This window comes from Rhinoderma darwinii, chromosome 2 (genome assembly GCF_050947455.1).
Source record: "Rhinoderma darwinii isolate aRhiDar2 chromosome 2, aRhiDar2.hap1, whole genome shotgun sequence".
NCBI lineage: Eukaryota > Metazoa > Chordata > Amphibia > Anura > Rhinodermatidae > Rhinoderma > Rhinoderma darwinii.
Genome location: NC_134688.1, coordinates 435,148,677 through 435,165,155, shown reverse-complemented (window position 1 = coordinate 435,165,155; position 16,479 = coordinate 435,148,677). Strand labels below are relative to the sequence as shown.

Genomic DNA, 16,479 nt, shown 5'->3' with positions numbered 1-16,479 from the left:
AGCTATAGGGGGTCCAGAGGTAGCAGTTGCACCTAGTCCCAGTGCCTAAGGAGGCAAAAGGCCCCTCTGTCACATAAAAACACACCAGTAGTATATCAATCACAATTTGAAGAAAATTTCTACAACTTTCTAATTTATTTTTCGTGTCAATTCCTAACCATTTTCAAGATCTCTGTTTGCTGTGCGTAAATGGGAATATTCAAATGCTACAAAACTTTATAGACCTAATACTTCTAAGGCCCTGTTCACTGGGAGTTTTTTTGCAGGCAGAAAAAAAATCTGCCTCAGAATTCCTTCAGGAATTTTAAGGAAGATTTTGAACTGCCTGCATGTATTTTTCCGCATTTTTTCACAGCGTTTTTCGCCCGCGGCCATTGAAGTTAATGCAAGGAACATGGGCAAAAAAAGCTGTGAAAACCGCTCAGAAACGAGCGCCGCAGATGTACTCTGCCTCCCATTAATTTCAATGGGAAGTCAGAGACGGAAACCGTGGCAAGAAAGGACATTCTGCTTATCCCAGCAATATTCAATCACTTTATGAGATGAGAATAACCCTTTAACAGAGAATGTGATAGTGTAATGCTTGTCAGCATTTATATTACATGTCTGTAGAGGTGACATAATATTACACATTAAGCTGCTGAATCCCTTCCAGTGGGTGTGTGAAAGTGTATCCCCATTGTATGTGATTCTATTGTTCTCATTTCCCTCTACAGGGAGAGGATTGTCATTAAATATAATTTGTTTAATTCCTTGCCAGAAGTATGATTTGTACTATCTCAAAATCTGCTTGTAAGTACATGTATACTGTCTTTTTTTCTTTAAAGTATAGAAATGTTCAAAGTAAGGGATAGTCAAGGAAAAATAATTCTGGCTCAAATTGCGCTAAAAAAATGGCATTCATGACGTGTGCCAAATTGATTATGTGTTTTAAACACTTTTACACCTCTCTCGGCAGTTTTGAAAAGTGTATGTATAGAAGAATCATTGTGGCTTAAATGCATCACATTTATTAATGGAGTGGGCCTTTCTGTCGCCGTAAAATATTGGTGTAAAGTATGGCAGCCATGAGGTGGCGTAAGGAAGAGAAAAGTGTCTAACCTGTTCACCAAGATGTGCCAAATTTATTATACAGCGTGCGCCACTTTGATTAACTTAGCACAGTTTCTGCCTATCTGGTTCAACTTTACAACGGTTTTTGTTTCTCCCCCAATGTATCAGTTATGCCTGGAGTGTTACTGTAATATAAATTCATGATTGTATAGGGGGTTATGCTGGGGGCCATAATAAAACATTTGTGAAATAGACCATACCTCCAAAGTGATTGTCCAAAAAGGTATTCATTGTCTTCCAGTTGTGAGTTTGGGGGTGATTCAGCTATTGTACCCTCTAGCTTAGTTATATTAAAGAATCTAATAGATGCCCTGATTATAAGAGATCTGTCTTCATGATGAAAACTTTTTAAAGGGGTTGTCTGCTTTAAACAAAATCTTTCTGTTAGTAGGGTCCCCCAACAATAAAGCAATTATATTGTGTCCCGCTGCTAGTATCCTCAGTGTTCAGCTGTAATCAGTGAAGGTACACAGCAGTAAGTGTTTAATTCCCCTGCAGCGCTGCCACAGGAAAAGTGAAGAATTACACAGTTCCCATTGAAATCAATGAGCTGTCCATGCAATGCACAAACATGTCTGGTCCTCCAGAGCAAAAAAATGCTCCTTGTAGTTTCTCCCCACACTGGGTAAGATGTGAGAGTTCTGAACAGAAGATCCTCCTATATTAACTGAGCATTCCCTATTAAAATATTTAAAAACTTGATTTTCAAGTGCAGACAATCCCTTTAAGTAAAGATGACTCTTCAGCTTTACCCTCAAATTTCCTTATCCCCAATATAACCATCTTGGACATTGATGGCATATCCACAGCATATGCTGAAAATATCTGACAGATGCGGATCCCACTTCTGGGACCTGCACCTATCTCTAGAATGGGGCCTTCTGACCCCTGTCCTAGCTTTTCTTGCTCTTGCTGCTCTCCGGGCACTGACTCATGAGGTGGTCTGGAGTACAGAAACTATGAAGATTAACTCAAGGACTCCGTATGAATATGCAATTAAAGATTTATTCGAGACAAGGCAACAAATCGAGATTTGTAACGTTTCGGCCAATACATCTTTGTCAAACTCTGCGAATAGATGCAGAAACAATATATGTGAGAAAATAAAGTGTACATGTTGTGAAAGAAGACAATAATATATATATATATATATATATATATATATATATATATATATATATATATATATACACCTGGATATCATGGACCTCGAGTAGTCCTATATACAGAGCACATGTGGCCGGGGTGGAGGCCAAAAAATTGTTACATTTTTATTATTCAATAATCGTTTATCAATAAGAGTCCATATCGGGTGGTTGAACGTTCCTGGTACTGAAAATAATGTACAAAAACAGCCGAACTTCCCATGGAAGTGACTTGGAGTTACGGAAATAGTGTAGCACAGTGAGCTTGGCTGGTTCCGTACTCCAGGCCACCTCGTCAGTCAGTGACCGGAGAGCAGCAAGAGCAAGAAGGATGGGGGCCAGGGATATTAATAACAACACCATTGATTGTTACTGCTTTATTAAAATTTGCAGCATTTGCAAAGTCTAGGCTAAATGTACTGCCGGTCCAGTGCAAGCAAACCAATCCCTATCGCTTCTATTATTGTGGATTCTAGGCGGCCACAACTGTACCAAGTGCCAAAAATCATATCATAAAACTTTTCTTTCTATTAACCCCTTGGCGACATGTCACGTTCTATTATGTTGCGATCGCCAAGGTCTTAAGGCAAAGCAACGTAATAGTACGCGATGTTGATGGTGCGGGCTCAGAAGCTGAGCCCGCACCATCGCCAGCGGGTGTCGGCTGTATTGCAGCTGACACCCTGCTGCACGGTCGCTAGTATCTGATCCAGGCGATTAACCCCTAAAATGCAGCGCTCAAAAGGGTTTTACCAGCAGATCGGAACCCAGCAATGTGATCGTGAGGTTCCGATGACTGCTCCAGCAGACCGGAGGCCTACCAATGGCCTCCTGTCTGCCAAGTACAGAAGCCTATTAGGTCCCACTCGGAGGCAGGGTCTAAAAGGCTTCCGTCCCCAGAAACAAGATGGCGAAGGCTCAGAAGCTGAGCCTGCGACATCAGCCGCCGGTGTTAGCTGTATGTTACAACTGACACAGTGCTGTAATGGTAGGGAACGGAGCTAGCTCAGATCCCTGCCATTAACCCCTTAGATGCCGCAACCAAACATGATCGCGGCATCTTAGTGTTTTTTAGCCGATCGTCATCGCTGCAATGTGCAGCGTTTCCGATCGTTGCTATGACACCGGGAGGCCTAACAATGACCTCCTGGTCTGCCACGTATGGAAGCGAATTAATAGGCTTGCCGTCAGTGAATAACTGACAGCTCTAATGCATTACACTACGTGGGTAGTGCAATGTGTTAGAGTAAAGATCAGAAGTGCAGGCCCTCAAGTCCCCTAGTGAGACAAAACAAAAAGTTAATAAAAGTGTAAAAATAAAAGTTTCACGTTAAAATTAGGCCTTCTGACCCCTACAACCTATCCCGCAAAAAACAAGCCCTTTCACAACTCTTTTGATGAAATGTAAAAAAGTTATGGCTCTCAGAATATGGTGACACAAAAAATGAATTATTTTTTAAAAAAAAGTGATTTTATTGTGCAAACGCTGTGAAACATGAAAACCTATATACATATGGTATTACCAGAATCGTATCGATCCGCAGAATAATGTCATTTATATCCCACGTTGAACACTGTAAAAAAAAAGAATTAAAAAACTTTGTCAGAATTGCTGGTTTTTGGTCACATTGCTTGCCAAAAAAATGGGAGAAAAAGCGATCAATAAAATTGCATGTACCCCAAAATGGTACCAATGAAAATTACAGATTGTCTCACATCAAATAAGCCCTCACACAGCTCCGATGGAGAAAAAATAAAAAAGTTCTGGCTCTTAGAATATGACAACACAACATGTGCAGAGCGTTCCAAAAGTGGATAAGATCGGGCACCATTTATCAATGCGACACCGGCCTCATATCTATGAATTATTATTTATTTACTGCATTATTATACCCTCTTATTATACCCTGATGAACCCCTCACTTGTTACATATGCCCCCACATTGTAAACTGAAATACCAGCAATACCCCAAATAGAAAAACTACCAAGCAAAATCTGCACTCCAAAAGCCAAATTGCGCTCCCTCCCTTCTGAGCCCTACAGCGTGCCCAAACAGCAATTTGCACCCACATATATGGCATATCAGTGGAAAAATTTAATTTTTACTTTGCACCATCCGCTATTCATTCACTTCTAATGAAAAAGACACGTTGGGTCAAAATGCTCACTACACCCCTTAATATGCCCTACTTTAGTAGTTTCCCAGATAGGGCTCACTACTTGGAGGTTTGTTTTACTATTTGACCTCGGAGCCCTGCAATTGTGGGCCAGTGCTGTGAAAATCACCAAAATAACCCTGAAATGCGCATGTTGCTCTTCCCTTCTGAGCCCTGTCATTTGTCCGGTCTAATGATAAATGCCTTGAGAAGTGTAGTTTCGAAAATGGGGTCTCTTCTTGGGGGCTTCCACTGTACTCTGATGCCTCAGGGTTTTGCAAATGCGACATGGCGCCCAAAAATCAAATCAGCAAAATCTGCATGCCAAATAATGTTTTTGCCTTTCTGAGCCCTGCACTGTGTCCAAACAGCAGTTTATGACCACATGTAGGGTATTGCCGTACTCGGGAGTAATTGCTTTACAAATGTTGGGGTGCTTTTTCTTCTTTATCCCTTGTGGAAATGAAAAAATCCAACATTTTAGTGTAAAAAAAAGTTGACATTCACTTTCACGGCCTAATTACACAAATTTCAACAAAAAGCCTGTGGGGTCTAAATGCTCACTATACCCCTCGATAAATTCCTTGCGGGCTTTACTTTCCAAAATGGGGTCACTTTTGGGGGGTTTCCACTGCTTTGGCCCCTCAGGGGCTTTGCAAATGCGACATGGCACCCGAAAACTATTCCAGCAAAACTTGAGCTTCAAAAGCCAAATGTCGCTCCTTCCCTCCTGAGCCCTGCCGTGTGTCCAAAAAGCAGTTTATTACCATATATGAGATATTGCTGTAATCGGGAGAAATTGCTTTTCAGATGTTGGGGTGCATTTTCTCGTTTATTCCTTGTAAAATGTGAAAATTTCCAAGTTTTATCAGAAAAAAATGTAATTCTTAATTTCACAGCATAATTACCCTAAATTATGCAAAAGAAACAGTGGGGTCAAAATGCTCACTATACAAATGGGGTACATTTTGGGAGGTTGCCACTGATTTTTCCCGCAAGGGCTTTGCAAATGTGACATGGCACCGCAAACCATTCCAGCAAAATTTGAGCTCCAAAAGCCAAATAATGCTCCTTCCCTTCTAAGTCATGCCGTGGGTATGAACAGAAATTTATGTCCACATATGGGGAATTGCCGTGCTCAGGACAAATTACTTTACAAATATTGGGGTGCTTTTTTTTCTATTTTCTCTGAAAATTAGATTTTCATTTTCACAGCCTTTTTCCAATTAACTCTGCAAAAAATCTGTGGGGTCAAAATGCTCACTATACCACTAGATAAATGCCATAAGCGGTGTAGTTTTCAAAAAGGGCTCACTTTTGGGAGATTTCCACTGTTTTTGTCCCTCAGGGGCTTTGCAAATGCGACATGGCACCGAAAACCATTATAGCATAATTTAAGCTCCAAAAGCCAAATGGTGCTCCTTTCCTTCTGAGGGCTGCTGTGTGTCCAAACAGCAGTTTATTACCACATATGGGGTATTTACGTAGAGAAATTTCAGGAGAAATTACCTTACAAATGTTGGGATGCTTTTTCTCCTTTATGCCTTGTAAAAATGAAAACATTGTATGTTTTATTTGAAAAAATTTAGATTTTCATTTTTATGGCTTAATTCAAAGAAATGTAGCAAAAAAAACTGGGATCAAAATGCCCACTATACCCCTAGATTAATTCCTTGGGGGCGGTAGTTTCCAAAATGGTGTCTTTTTAAGGGTTTCCCCTATGTTTTGGCACCACAAGACCTCTTCAAACTTGACATGGTGCCTAAAATATTTTCTAATAGAAAGGAGGCCTGAAAATTCACTAGGTGCTCCTTTGCTTCCGAGGTCGGTGTTTCAGTCCAGTTGCACACTACGGCCACATGTGGGATATTTATAAAAACTGCAGAATCTGGGCAATAAATATTGAGTTCCGTTTCTCTGGTAAAACCTTCTGTGTTAGAGGGAAAATGTTATTACAAATGAATTTCGGCAAAAAAAATGAAATTTGTAAATTTCACCTCCACTTTGATTTAATTGCTGTGAAACGCCTAAGGGGTTAAGATACTTTCTGTGAATACTTTGAGGGGTGCAGTTTTTAAAATGTTGTGATTTATGGGGACTTTCTAATATATAAGGCCCTCAAAGCCACTTCAGAACTGAACTGGACCCTGAAAAAATAGCCTTTTGAAATTTTCTTGAAGATGTGAGAAATTGCTGCTGAAGTTCTAAGCCTTGTAACGTCGTAGAAAAATAAAAGAATGTTAAAAAAAAAATAATTCACTAACATAGAGTACAATATGTCACGAGAAAACAGCCTCAGAATCGCTTGGATAAGTAAAAGCATTCCCAAGTTATTACCACATAAAGTGACCCATGTCAGATTTGAAAAAATAGGATGCATCCACAGGGCCAAAACAGGTTGTGTCTCCAAGGGGTTAAGCAGGTCAGATTTCTCACACTCTTAGGCCTCATGCACACAAACGTATTTATGTCCTCCCGTAAATACTGGCGTAAATACGGGTCCTTGGTCACACGTATTCGACCCGTATTTACGGGCACGTTTTCGCTGCAAAATTGCACTGCACTAATCGGCAGCCCTTCTCTCTATCAGTGCAGGATAGAGAGAAGGGACCGCCCTTTCCGTAATAAAAGTAAAAGAAATTCATACTTACCTGGCCGTTGTATTGGTGACTCGTCCCTCTCTTGACATCCAGTCCGACTTCCCTGGATGACGCATCAGTCCATGTGACCGCTGCAGCCAGTGATTGGCCTGTGATTGGCTGCAGCGGTCACATGGGCTGTAACGTCATCCCAGGAGGCCGGACTGGAGGAAGAAGCAGGGAGTTCTGGGTAAGTATGAACGTCTTTCTTTTTTACAGCTTTATCTATATTGTGATCAGTAGCCACAGTCCAGGGTGCTGAAAGAGTTACATAGTTACATAGTTAGTACGGCTGAAAAAAGACACATGTCCATCAAGTTCAACCAAGGGATGGGAAAAGGGAAGGAAAAATTTCTACACATAGGAGCTAATATTTTTTTGTTCTAGGAAATTATCTAACCCTTTTTTAAAGCCATCTACTGTCCCTGCTGTGACCAGCTCCTGCGGTAGGCTATTCCATAGATTCACAGTTCTCACGGTAAAGAAGCCTTGTCGCCTCTGCAGCTTGAACCTTTTTTTCTCCAGACGGAGGGAGTGCCCCCTTGTTTTTTGAGGGGGTTTTACAAGGAACAGGATTTCACCATATTTTTTGTATGTGCCATTAATATATTTATATAAGTTAATCATGTCCCCCCTTAGTCGTCTTTTTTCAAGGCTAAATAGGTTAAATTCTTTCAATCTTTCCTCATAACTTAAATTCTCCATGCCCCTAATTAGCTTCGTTGCTCTTCTTTGTATTTTTTCCAACTCCAGGGCATCCTTTCTATGAACTGGAGCCCAGAACTGAACTGCATATTCTAGATGAGGCCTCACTAATGCTTTGTAAAGTGGTAATATTAAATCTCTGTCCCGTGAGTCCATGCCTCTTTTAATACACGACAATATCCTGCTGGCCTTTGAAGCAGCTGATTGACACTGCATGCTGTTATTGAGTTTATGATTTACAAGTACACCCAGATCCTTCTCAACAAGTGAATCCGCCAGTGTAGCTCCCCCTAGGACATATGATGCATGCAGGTTGTTGGTACCCAGATGCATAACTTTACATTTATCTACATTAAACTTCATCTGCCAAGTGGACGCCCAAACACTTAGTTTGTTTAAATCTGCCTGCAATTCATGAACATCTTCCATAGACTGAACTATATTACATAGCTTGGTGTCATCTGCAAAAATAGAAATAGTGCTATTAATCCCATCCTCTATATTATTAATAAATAAGTTGAATAATAGTGGTCCCAGCACTGAACCCTGGGGTACACCACTTATAACTGGGGACCATTCAGAGTAGGAATCATTGACCACAACTCTCTGGATACGGTCCTTGAGCCAATTCTCAATCCAATTACAAACTATATTTTCTAAACCTATAGTCCTTAATTTACCCATTAGGCGTCTATGGGGGACAGTGTCAAATGCCTTTGCAAAGTCCAAAAACACTCAATCCACAGCGGCCCCTCTGTCTAGACTTCTGCTCACCTCTTCATAAAAACAGATTAGGTTAGTTTGACAACTTCTGTCCTTAGTAAAACCGTGCTGGCTGTCACTTATAATACTATTTATTGTCACATAATCCTGTATATAGTCCCTCAATAGCCCCTCAAACATTTTCCCCACGATGGATGTTAAGCTTACTGGTCTATAATTACCCGGGGAAGACCTAGAGCCCTTTTTGAAAATAGGCACCACATTTGCGCTGCGCCAGTCCCTTGGCACTATACCAGTCACTAGAGATTCTCTGAATATTATGAAAAGGGGGACAGAAATAACTGAACTAAGCTCTTTAAGAATTCTAGGGTGTAACCCATCTGGTCCCGGGGCCTTGTGCACATTTATTTCATTTAATTTAGCTTGGACCATATCTACATTCATCCAATTCAGTATATCAACTGATATATTAACAGCACTGGCACCGGCTACATCAGCTGCTCTTTCTTCTGTTGTATATACAGAGCTAAAGAACCCATTTAGTAACTCTGCCTTCTCTTGATCCCCTGTGATCAACTCCCCATTACCATTATCTAGGGGTCCTACATGTTCAGACCTTGGCTTTTTAGCATTTATATACTTGAAGAATTTTTGGGGATTTGTTTTACTATCCTTGGCCACCTGCCTTTCATTTTGTATTTTTGCTAATTTTATTAGCTTTTTACAGATTTTATTAAGCTCTTTATATTTTACAAAGGCTGCAGATGTACCCTCAGATTTGTATTTTTTAAATGCCCTTTTTTTGTCGTGTATTGCCCCTTTCACAGAAGGTGTAAGCCATGTGGGGTTTAATTTGAGTCGTTTATACTTGTTACCTATAGGAATAAATTTTGCACTATAATAACTCAAAGTAGATTTGAAAATCTCCCATTTATCATTTGTTCCATTATTTGACATTAGTTCTTCCCAGTCCATATCCTGAATTGCAGCCCTCATCCTGGGGAAATTGGCTTTCTTAAAATTAAATGTTTTTGCCCTCCCAGCCTGCGTTTGTTTTTTACAGTATAGGTAAAATGTAACTATATTATGATCACTGTTACCGAGGTTTTCACGAACATTGACATTCCCAACAAGATCTGCATTATTAGAAATGGCCAGATCCAACAGAGCTTCACCTCTAGTCGGGTCTTCCACAAACTGGCCCATAAAATTTTCCTGCAACAGGTTGAGGAAATGTCTCCCCTTTGCAGTTGAAGCCGAACCATGACACCAATTAATATCCCGGAAATTAAAATCTCCCATTATCACTACAGTACCCGCCTGTGCAGCCCGCTCCATCTGTTTATATAGCTGAACTTCCATCTCCTCAGTTATATTGGGGGGTCTATAGATTACACCAAAAGTAATTTTTTCAGTGTTTACCTCCCTTTCTAGTTCCACCCACAAGGTTTCAACCTCCTCACAGTATTCACCCACTATTGTCTCTTTCACACTCGCCTTCATATCATTTCTCACATACAAGCATACACCACCACCTTCATATCACTTCTCAGATACAGACATACACCACCACCTTCATATCACTTCTCACATACAGACATACACCACCGCCTTTCCTATTTGTCCTGTCTTTCCGAAAAAGTGTAAAACCCTGTAGATTTACAGCCCAGTCATGTGAAGAGTCCAGCCATGTTTCAGCAACACCAACTATATCTATATTTTCTTCCAGTATCAAGGCCTCCAGCTCCCCCATTTTGCTTGCTAGACTTCTGGCATTTGTGAACATACACTTTAACTTGCCTGTCAGTTTTTCATTTTTATTATCAGAAATGTGATTTGACATTAATCGGGCCTTTTTATTTACACTGATGTTTTGTAACGAAAGGATCTCCTTATCTTGTTGTCTAGTCCTCTCCCCACATTCTGTTTCTCCCCCCACCAATATAGTCTGACCCCTCTCTAACCTGGCTACCCCTTTTTTTTCTACATTGACCTCCCTCCTCAGCCCTAGTTTAAATACTCCGCCACCCCAGCTAGAATTCTCTCCCCCAGCACAGCGGACCCCCTTCCATTTAGGTGCAAATCATCTGCAGAATACAGTTTGTACCCCAATGAAAAGTCAGCCCAGTGCTCTAGGAACCCAAATCCTTCTCCTCTACACCAAGACTTCAGCCATGCATTTAACTCCCTGAGCTCCCGCTGTCTTTCCTGTGATGCGCATGGCACAGGCAGTATTCCTGAGAATACTACTTTGGAGGTCCTTCCCTTCAGCTTGTATCCTAGTTCTTTAAAATTATTCTTAAGGCTCCTCCACCTACCATTTATTCTGTCGTTGGTACCGACATGGACCACGACAGCTGGATCATCACCAGCCCCTCCCAGCAATTTGTCCACCCGTTCCACCACATGCCGAACCCTGGCACCAGGGAGACAGCAAACCATTCGGTTGAGGTGGTCTTGGCGACAAATTATTCTATCCGTCTTCCTGATTATAGAATCCCCTACGACTATCAATTGTCTTGGCTTACCTGCATTACCATCCCACCGACTACTAGATGGGCTGTTCTCCCGGCTGTTAGAGAGATCAGTATCCACTAGGGCTGCCATTTCTGAGACTGACACCCTCGCATCATCACCCAACTTGGCAATTTTGCCTGGAATGTCATAAACCGGATCGGCCTTCCTTTTCTTTGACCCCTTTCTACTGCCCCTAACTACATTAACCCAGCTACTTAGCTGATCCTGCTCACCCATTTCTTCACCCTCCAGTTCTAACCCACTAACTGCATGCTCCGTGAGCAGCAAGCTCAGCTCAAGATTGTCTATCCTCCTCAGTGTTGCATTCTGCTCCTCCAGATCTCTAATACGAGCTTCCAGGTGACCAACATGCTCACATCTGCCACAGAGGTATTCACCCTGGAACTCCGGCTCCAGTCGTGCATACATATGGCAAACTGTGCACTGAAGAAAACCTTCAATCTTGCTATCCATTATCCAAGTTCCAAAAAAAAAACAGCGAACAGGTGTTAATCAAAAAGAAAAAGTAGAAGAGTACTTACTGGGGCTTTAACTCCTCTTTTCAACTCCGGTTTTTGGAACTCCACTTGATCTACAACCCACTTGTTTTTTCAAGTGGGTGACTCGTCCCTCTCTTGACATCCAGTCCGACCTCCCTGGATGACGCGTCAGTCCATGTGACCGCTGCAGCCAGTGATTGGCCTGTGATTGGCTGCAGCGGTCACATGGGCTGTAACGTCATCCCAGGAGGCCGGACTGGAGGAAGAAGCAGGGAGTTCTGGGTAAGTATGAACGTCTTTCTTTTTTTACAGCTTTATCTATATTGTGATCAGTAGCCACAGTCCAGGGTGCTGAAAGAGTTGCTGCCGATCGTTTAAGTCTTTCAGCACCCTGGACAGTGACTATACACTGATGTCGCCTAGCAACGCTCCCGTAATTACGGGTGCACACACGTAGTCACCCGTAATTACGGGAGCCCCATAGACTTCTATAGGCCTGCCCGTGCCGTAAATACGGCCTAAAATAGGACATGTTCTATATTTTTCAACGGCACGGGCACCTTCCCGTAAGCATACGGGGAGGTACCTGTGGCCAATAAAAGTCTATGGGCCCGTGATTACGGGCGTTTTTACGTTCGTGTGCATGGGGCCTTAGAAGCAGGGCTTGCTAAAATTATCTGCATAAACAATGTCCTGATTGCAGGGTCAGACTATATCAAGGGGTGTTTTGCTACAGGGATAATAGACTAGGAAAAAAAATCCTTATGTTTTATTGCAGAACCTTGCTATATGAGGCTTCCTATTTCTGGAGTTCAAGTCCCTGGAATGAGCTCTACCCATATCCAATGGTGCTACTAAAAAAGATGATATTTATGAGGTTTGCAAAGTATAGAACTTTGTATCTTATAAGAACAGAGAACGTTAAACTGAATACAATGGTTTATAATTACAGCAAAGTGTGTATATAAAATAAGAGGCAGACCATGCGGATACTCTTAGGTCCTTGGAGAGAGAGGGCCCAGTCCTGGTGGGTTACATCCCCTATGCTACTGGGTGACGAGAACCTGTGCAGAACATCCCTCTTCAGGGGCCAGGACATTGCTAGCGAACAAGGGAATCATACCTCACAACTTTTAAGTATTGTAAAGAGGGACAACTCATGCCCCACACAGTATAATGACCCAATAATGCCCCCCTCCCACAGTATCATGCCCCCATAGTGCCCCCCACACAATATCATGCCCAGAATCCAGGACTGTCTCGCTGGATCCGGGACGTTTGGGAGGCATGGGGAATGAGGAATTTGCCCAAGAGTCATGGAAAGGGGATGGAACAGGAAAACAAACACCATGCCCTTCTGTCCTGTGTTACTAAACAATAACGGGGGACCCATTTTGATTTTTTTCTATGGGCCCCCTCTCTTCTTTCCACGCCACTGATTACATCAATCTATATTCCACTTTGGGGGAACAGAGGTCAAAAGATTAGGAAATTGCTTTAATACCAATTGCCTACTATATTGTCGTTTCCATACAAGTATTTTCTATACAATGATCATGTGTGAACTAAAGTTATATACTGTATGTAAAGTGATAAATATATGGGTATAAATGCAGTGAAGGAAGCACGAACAGCATGCAACCATCAAGACATATTTATTAGAAAAAATAGTCCAGGATTACTGTATCTCCAGCGCAACTCACTCTTGGTTATATAAAACCTCAGTCTTTAGTTAATGGTTAATGGATCATATTTTATTAGATAAGAAAAACATTTAAAATTCAGACGGTGAATATGCTGCTGAAAGCCATAATCTTTGTGGTAAATAACATTAAATGTTAATCCAATAGAAATTGATCGACCCAAGACAAAGAGAAGGAAGCAAAAACGGTTATGCAGCATAATAAAAGCTGATAAAAGCTATGATGGGTAATGCACTGCAGTTTATTGGTACTGAGATTCACTACATCACGGCCAGGGAGACCGTGAGGTATGAGGGACGTTGGTAAATGGCAATGCCATATGGCTTCTCTGCCAGGTAACACCCTATAGCAACTTCCAAGAAGCAAATGACAAATCCAGCATTGGTCTGTGTTTCTCTTTACAGAGTAAATTGTTAGCAGGCAGGGTGGACAATGTAGGTTATTTGAGAATCACCACCAATGACTCCCATGAGGCAGTAATATCCTGTTATACCGACTGGTACCTGCATCAATCTGTAGAATCACGCCGAGGAGTGCTCAGTTCTTATCCAGTCCGGCCATCATTAGGTCATTGTCCCTGTTAATCTCCCAGTCAAGTAGCAGGATCTGTCTTTGCTTAGATTAAATTTTTCTTCCTATGTATTACATTGACCGCCAATATATACATCTTGAGCCCCACCCCTTTTTTTAAATATGTATTTTTTAATTGTTTTAATAAAGAACACTGTTCAAGCGTATGTAAATGATGAGGATATCGAGAAGATCTGTAGAGTTGTCAGATGGCGATGAAAATCAAAAAATGTCACAAGGTGCCAACGCCAGATGAAGTAATCGCAGATTTCAATTAGAATAAAATAGCAGCCATAGGCTGGGATCACATGGAGTTTTTTGCAGTCAGAAAATCTGCCTCAAAATTCCGTTTGGAATTTTGAGGCAGATTTTGCTCTGCTTGCACACCGATTGGGCAAAAAACGACGCAAAATACGCTTTCTCTGCCTCCCATTGATGTCAATGGGAGGTCAGAGACGTAAACGCCCGAAGATAGGGCATGCCGCTTTTTCCCGCGAGACGGTTTTTCTGCTACTGGGAAAAAACCGCCTCTGCCTCCCATTGAAATCAATGGGAGGCATTTTCGGCGGTTTCCGTGTCAAAAAAACGTGGAAAAAAACTCAGTGTGAACTGACCCATACAAGCAATGTTATGAAGATATTCACAATGTTTACAGCCTATAGTGTAACTACTCAGAAGGACCCTTAACAGACTAAGGCCTTTTTTACATGACAGGTATAATCGGCCGGGTGATGGACGTTTTTTTGAACAGCTTTCACACGGCTGCATTAAAATCAATGCATCACTATGGGACTATTCACATGGCCGTTTTTTTTAACGGACCATGTGAACGGCACAGAAAAAAAATAGGGCATGTCCTATTTTTGCCTGCTTTCCCGGATCCCTCAATAGACTGAAGTCTATGAGGGATCCGTGAAAACGGATCCCGCACGGGGGCAAATCGGTCGTGAAAAATTCAGTTTTTCATGGCCAATTTGACACCCAATCGTCTGAATAAAGCTTTACTAACACAAAAGACATGGACAAAGCACAAGAAATGGGTAGGAAGGGAGGGGAAGGGGGAATGGAAGCCCTAAGCAGGGCCGGCTCCAGGTTTATGTGGGCCCTTGGACGACATAGACTTAGTAGGCCTCTTTGTTCACGGCGGCAGTAAAATGACAGAAAACTTCACTTTGTGCCCCGATATAGACGTTAGAACCTGCTTATGCCCACATATAGGAGTTAGGCCCCCAGTTTGTACTGCCATAAATTTAGTGCCCTCTGTGTATAGTGCCACACAGCCCCCCTCCCAGGTAGTGCCACACAGTCCCCCTCCCAGGCAGTGCCGCACAGTGCCCACCTCCCATGTAGTGCCACACAGCCCCCTCCTCCCAGGTAGTGCCACGCAGCCCCCTCCTCCCAGGTAGTGCCACACAGCCCCCTCCTCCCAGGTAGTGCCACACAGCCCCCTCCCTGGTAGTGCTACATAGCCACCCTCCCTAGTAGTGCCACACAGCCCCCCTCCCAGGTAGTGCCACAGAGCCACCCTCCCTGGTAGTACCACACAGCCTCCCTCCCTGTAGGTAGCACTTTGGGGTTCCCTCTAGGAGTGAAATACCCAGCCAGAGCATTGCCGATGCTCTGGCTGGGGATTTAGCATAAGGAGAAACCCCTGATTTATGGACAGTGTTGTCACTACTAGCACTCTGCTGGGACTCCGCTCTGCTCCTGACATCACTGTCCATACTTGACTTCGGCCCTGGCCCTAACCATATACACATTATATGTTCAAAGGAATCCAATATACATCCGAGGGTGACCAGGCCTTGTCAAATGTCAAAGGACCTACAAACACAGAAAATGATCTACTCAAGCACAAAGGTATAGAGTATAAAAAATGAATATTTTATTAACGATAGACAAAACAGAATAAAAGAGATAAGTCACACAATGAATAGATGGCGTCCATTTGTGCCAGACCAGGAAGCATGTATACAACACATAATTATACGTAAGTGGCAAAATACAGGCGTATGTACAGATTGGAAATCACAGAGGATAACCAAAAGACATAAAATCGTGTTACACAAGGACAAATGCCTATAATAATCGCAGTGATATATAAAGTGCTAGATAGTGCAGGAGCTGTAACATGTAACCATGAACTGCTGAGCTGATAAAAGTCAGTGCAAGCCAAGAGTCAATACAGCCTAACGATTTGAAGATATGCCAAAAGTACCAGTAAAAAGTAACATACAAAAAGTCATGGTCTGATACAGGGAGGACGCCAACACCCGACGCGCGTTTCGGCAGATGCCTTCGTCTGGGGGTGGCATCATTTGTGAAATTCAAATTAGATCAATATTACTAAGGATACCCACACACGATTTGTTTCAGATTTTACCCATATTGAAAAGGGTGAAATCCAGAGTGAACATCCAGAACAGAGTGAGCATGCTGTGGATTTGAAAATCTGCAGCATGCTCTGATTTCTGTGCGGAAAATGTTCAGCAGAATGTGGATGATATTTTCTAATCTACATGCCTGCAACAGTCTTCCACTGCAGATTTCAGCAGGACGACCGACCATCTAATGTGTATGGCGGTGTCCTGACAATTTCCCAATGGCAGATGTCAGGGAACAGAACGGTTGGTCATGCCCGAACCTTTTGTTTGTTATTAGACTCGTCTGGCAGTGACTTTCTCCCTGAGAACACGTACACGCTTAG

At 42.3% G+C, this 16,479-nt stretch overlaps 1 protein-coding gene across 1 annotated transcript in view; it reads left to right on the top strand.

Moving 5' to 3' along the window:
• The window catches only part of CRYBG3 (crystallin beta-gamma domain containing 3), a 165,739-nt gene that overhangs the window by 66,115 nt on the left and 83,145 nt on the right, over positions 1-16,479 (top strand). The window lies entirely within an intron of this gene.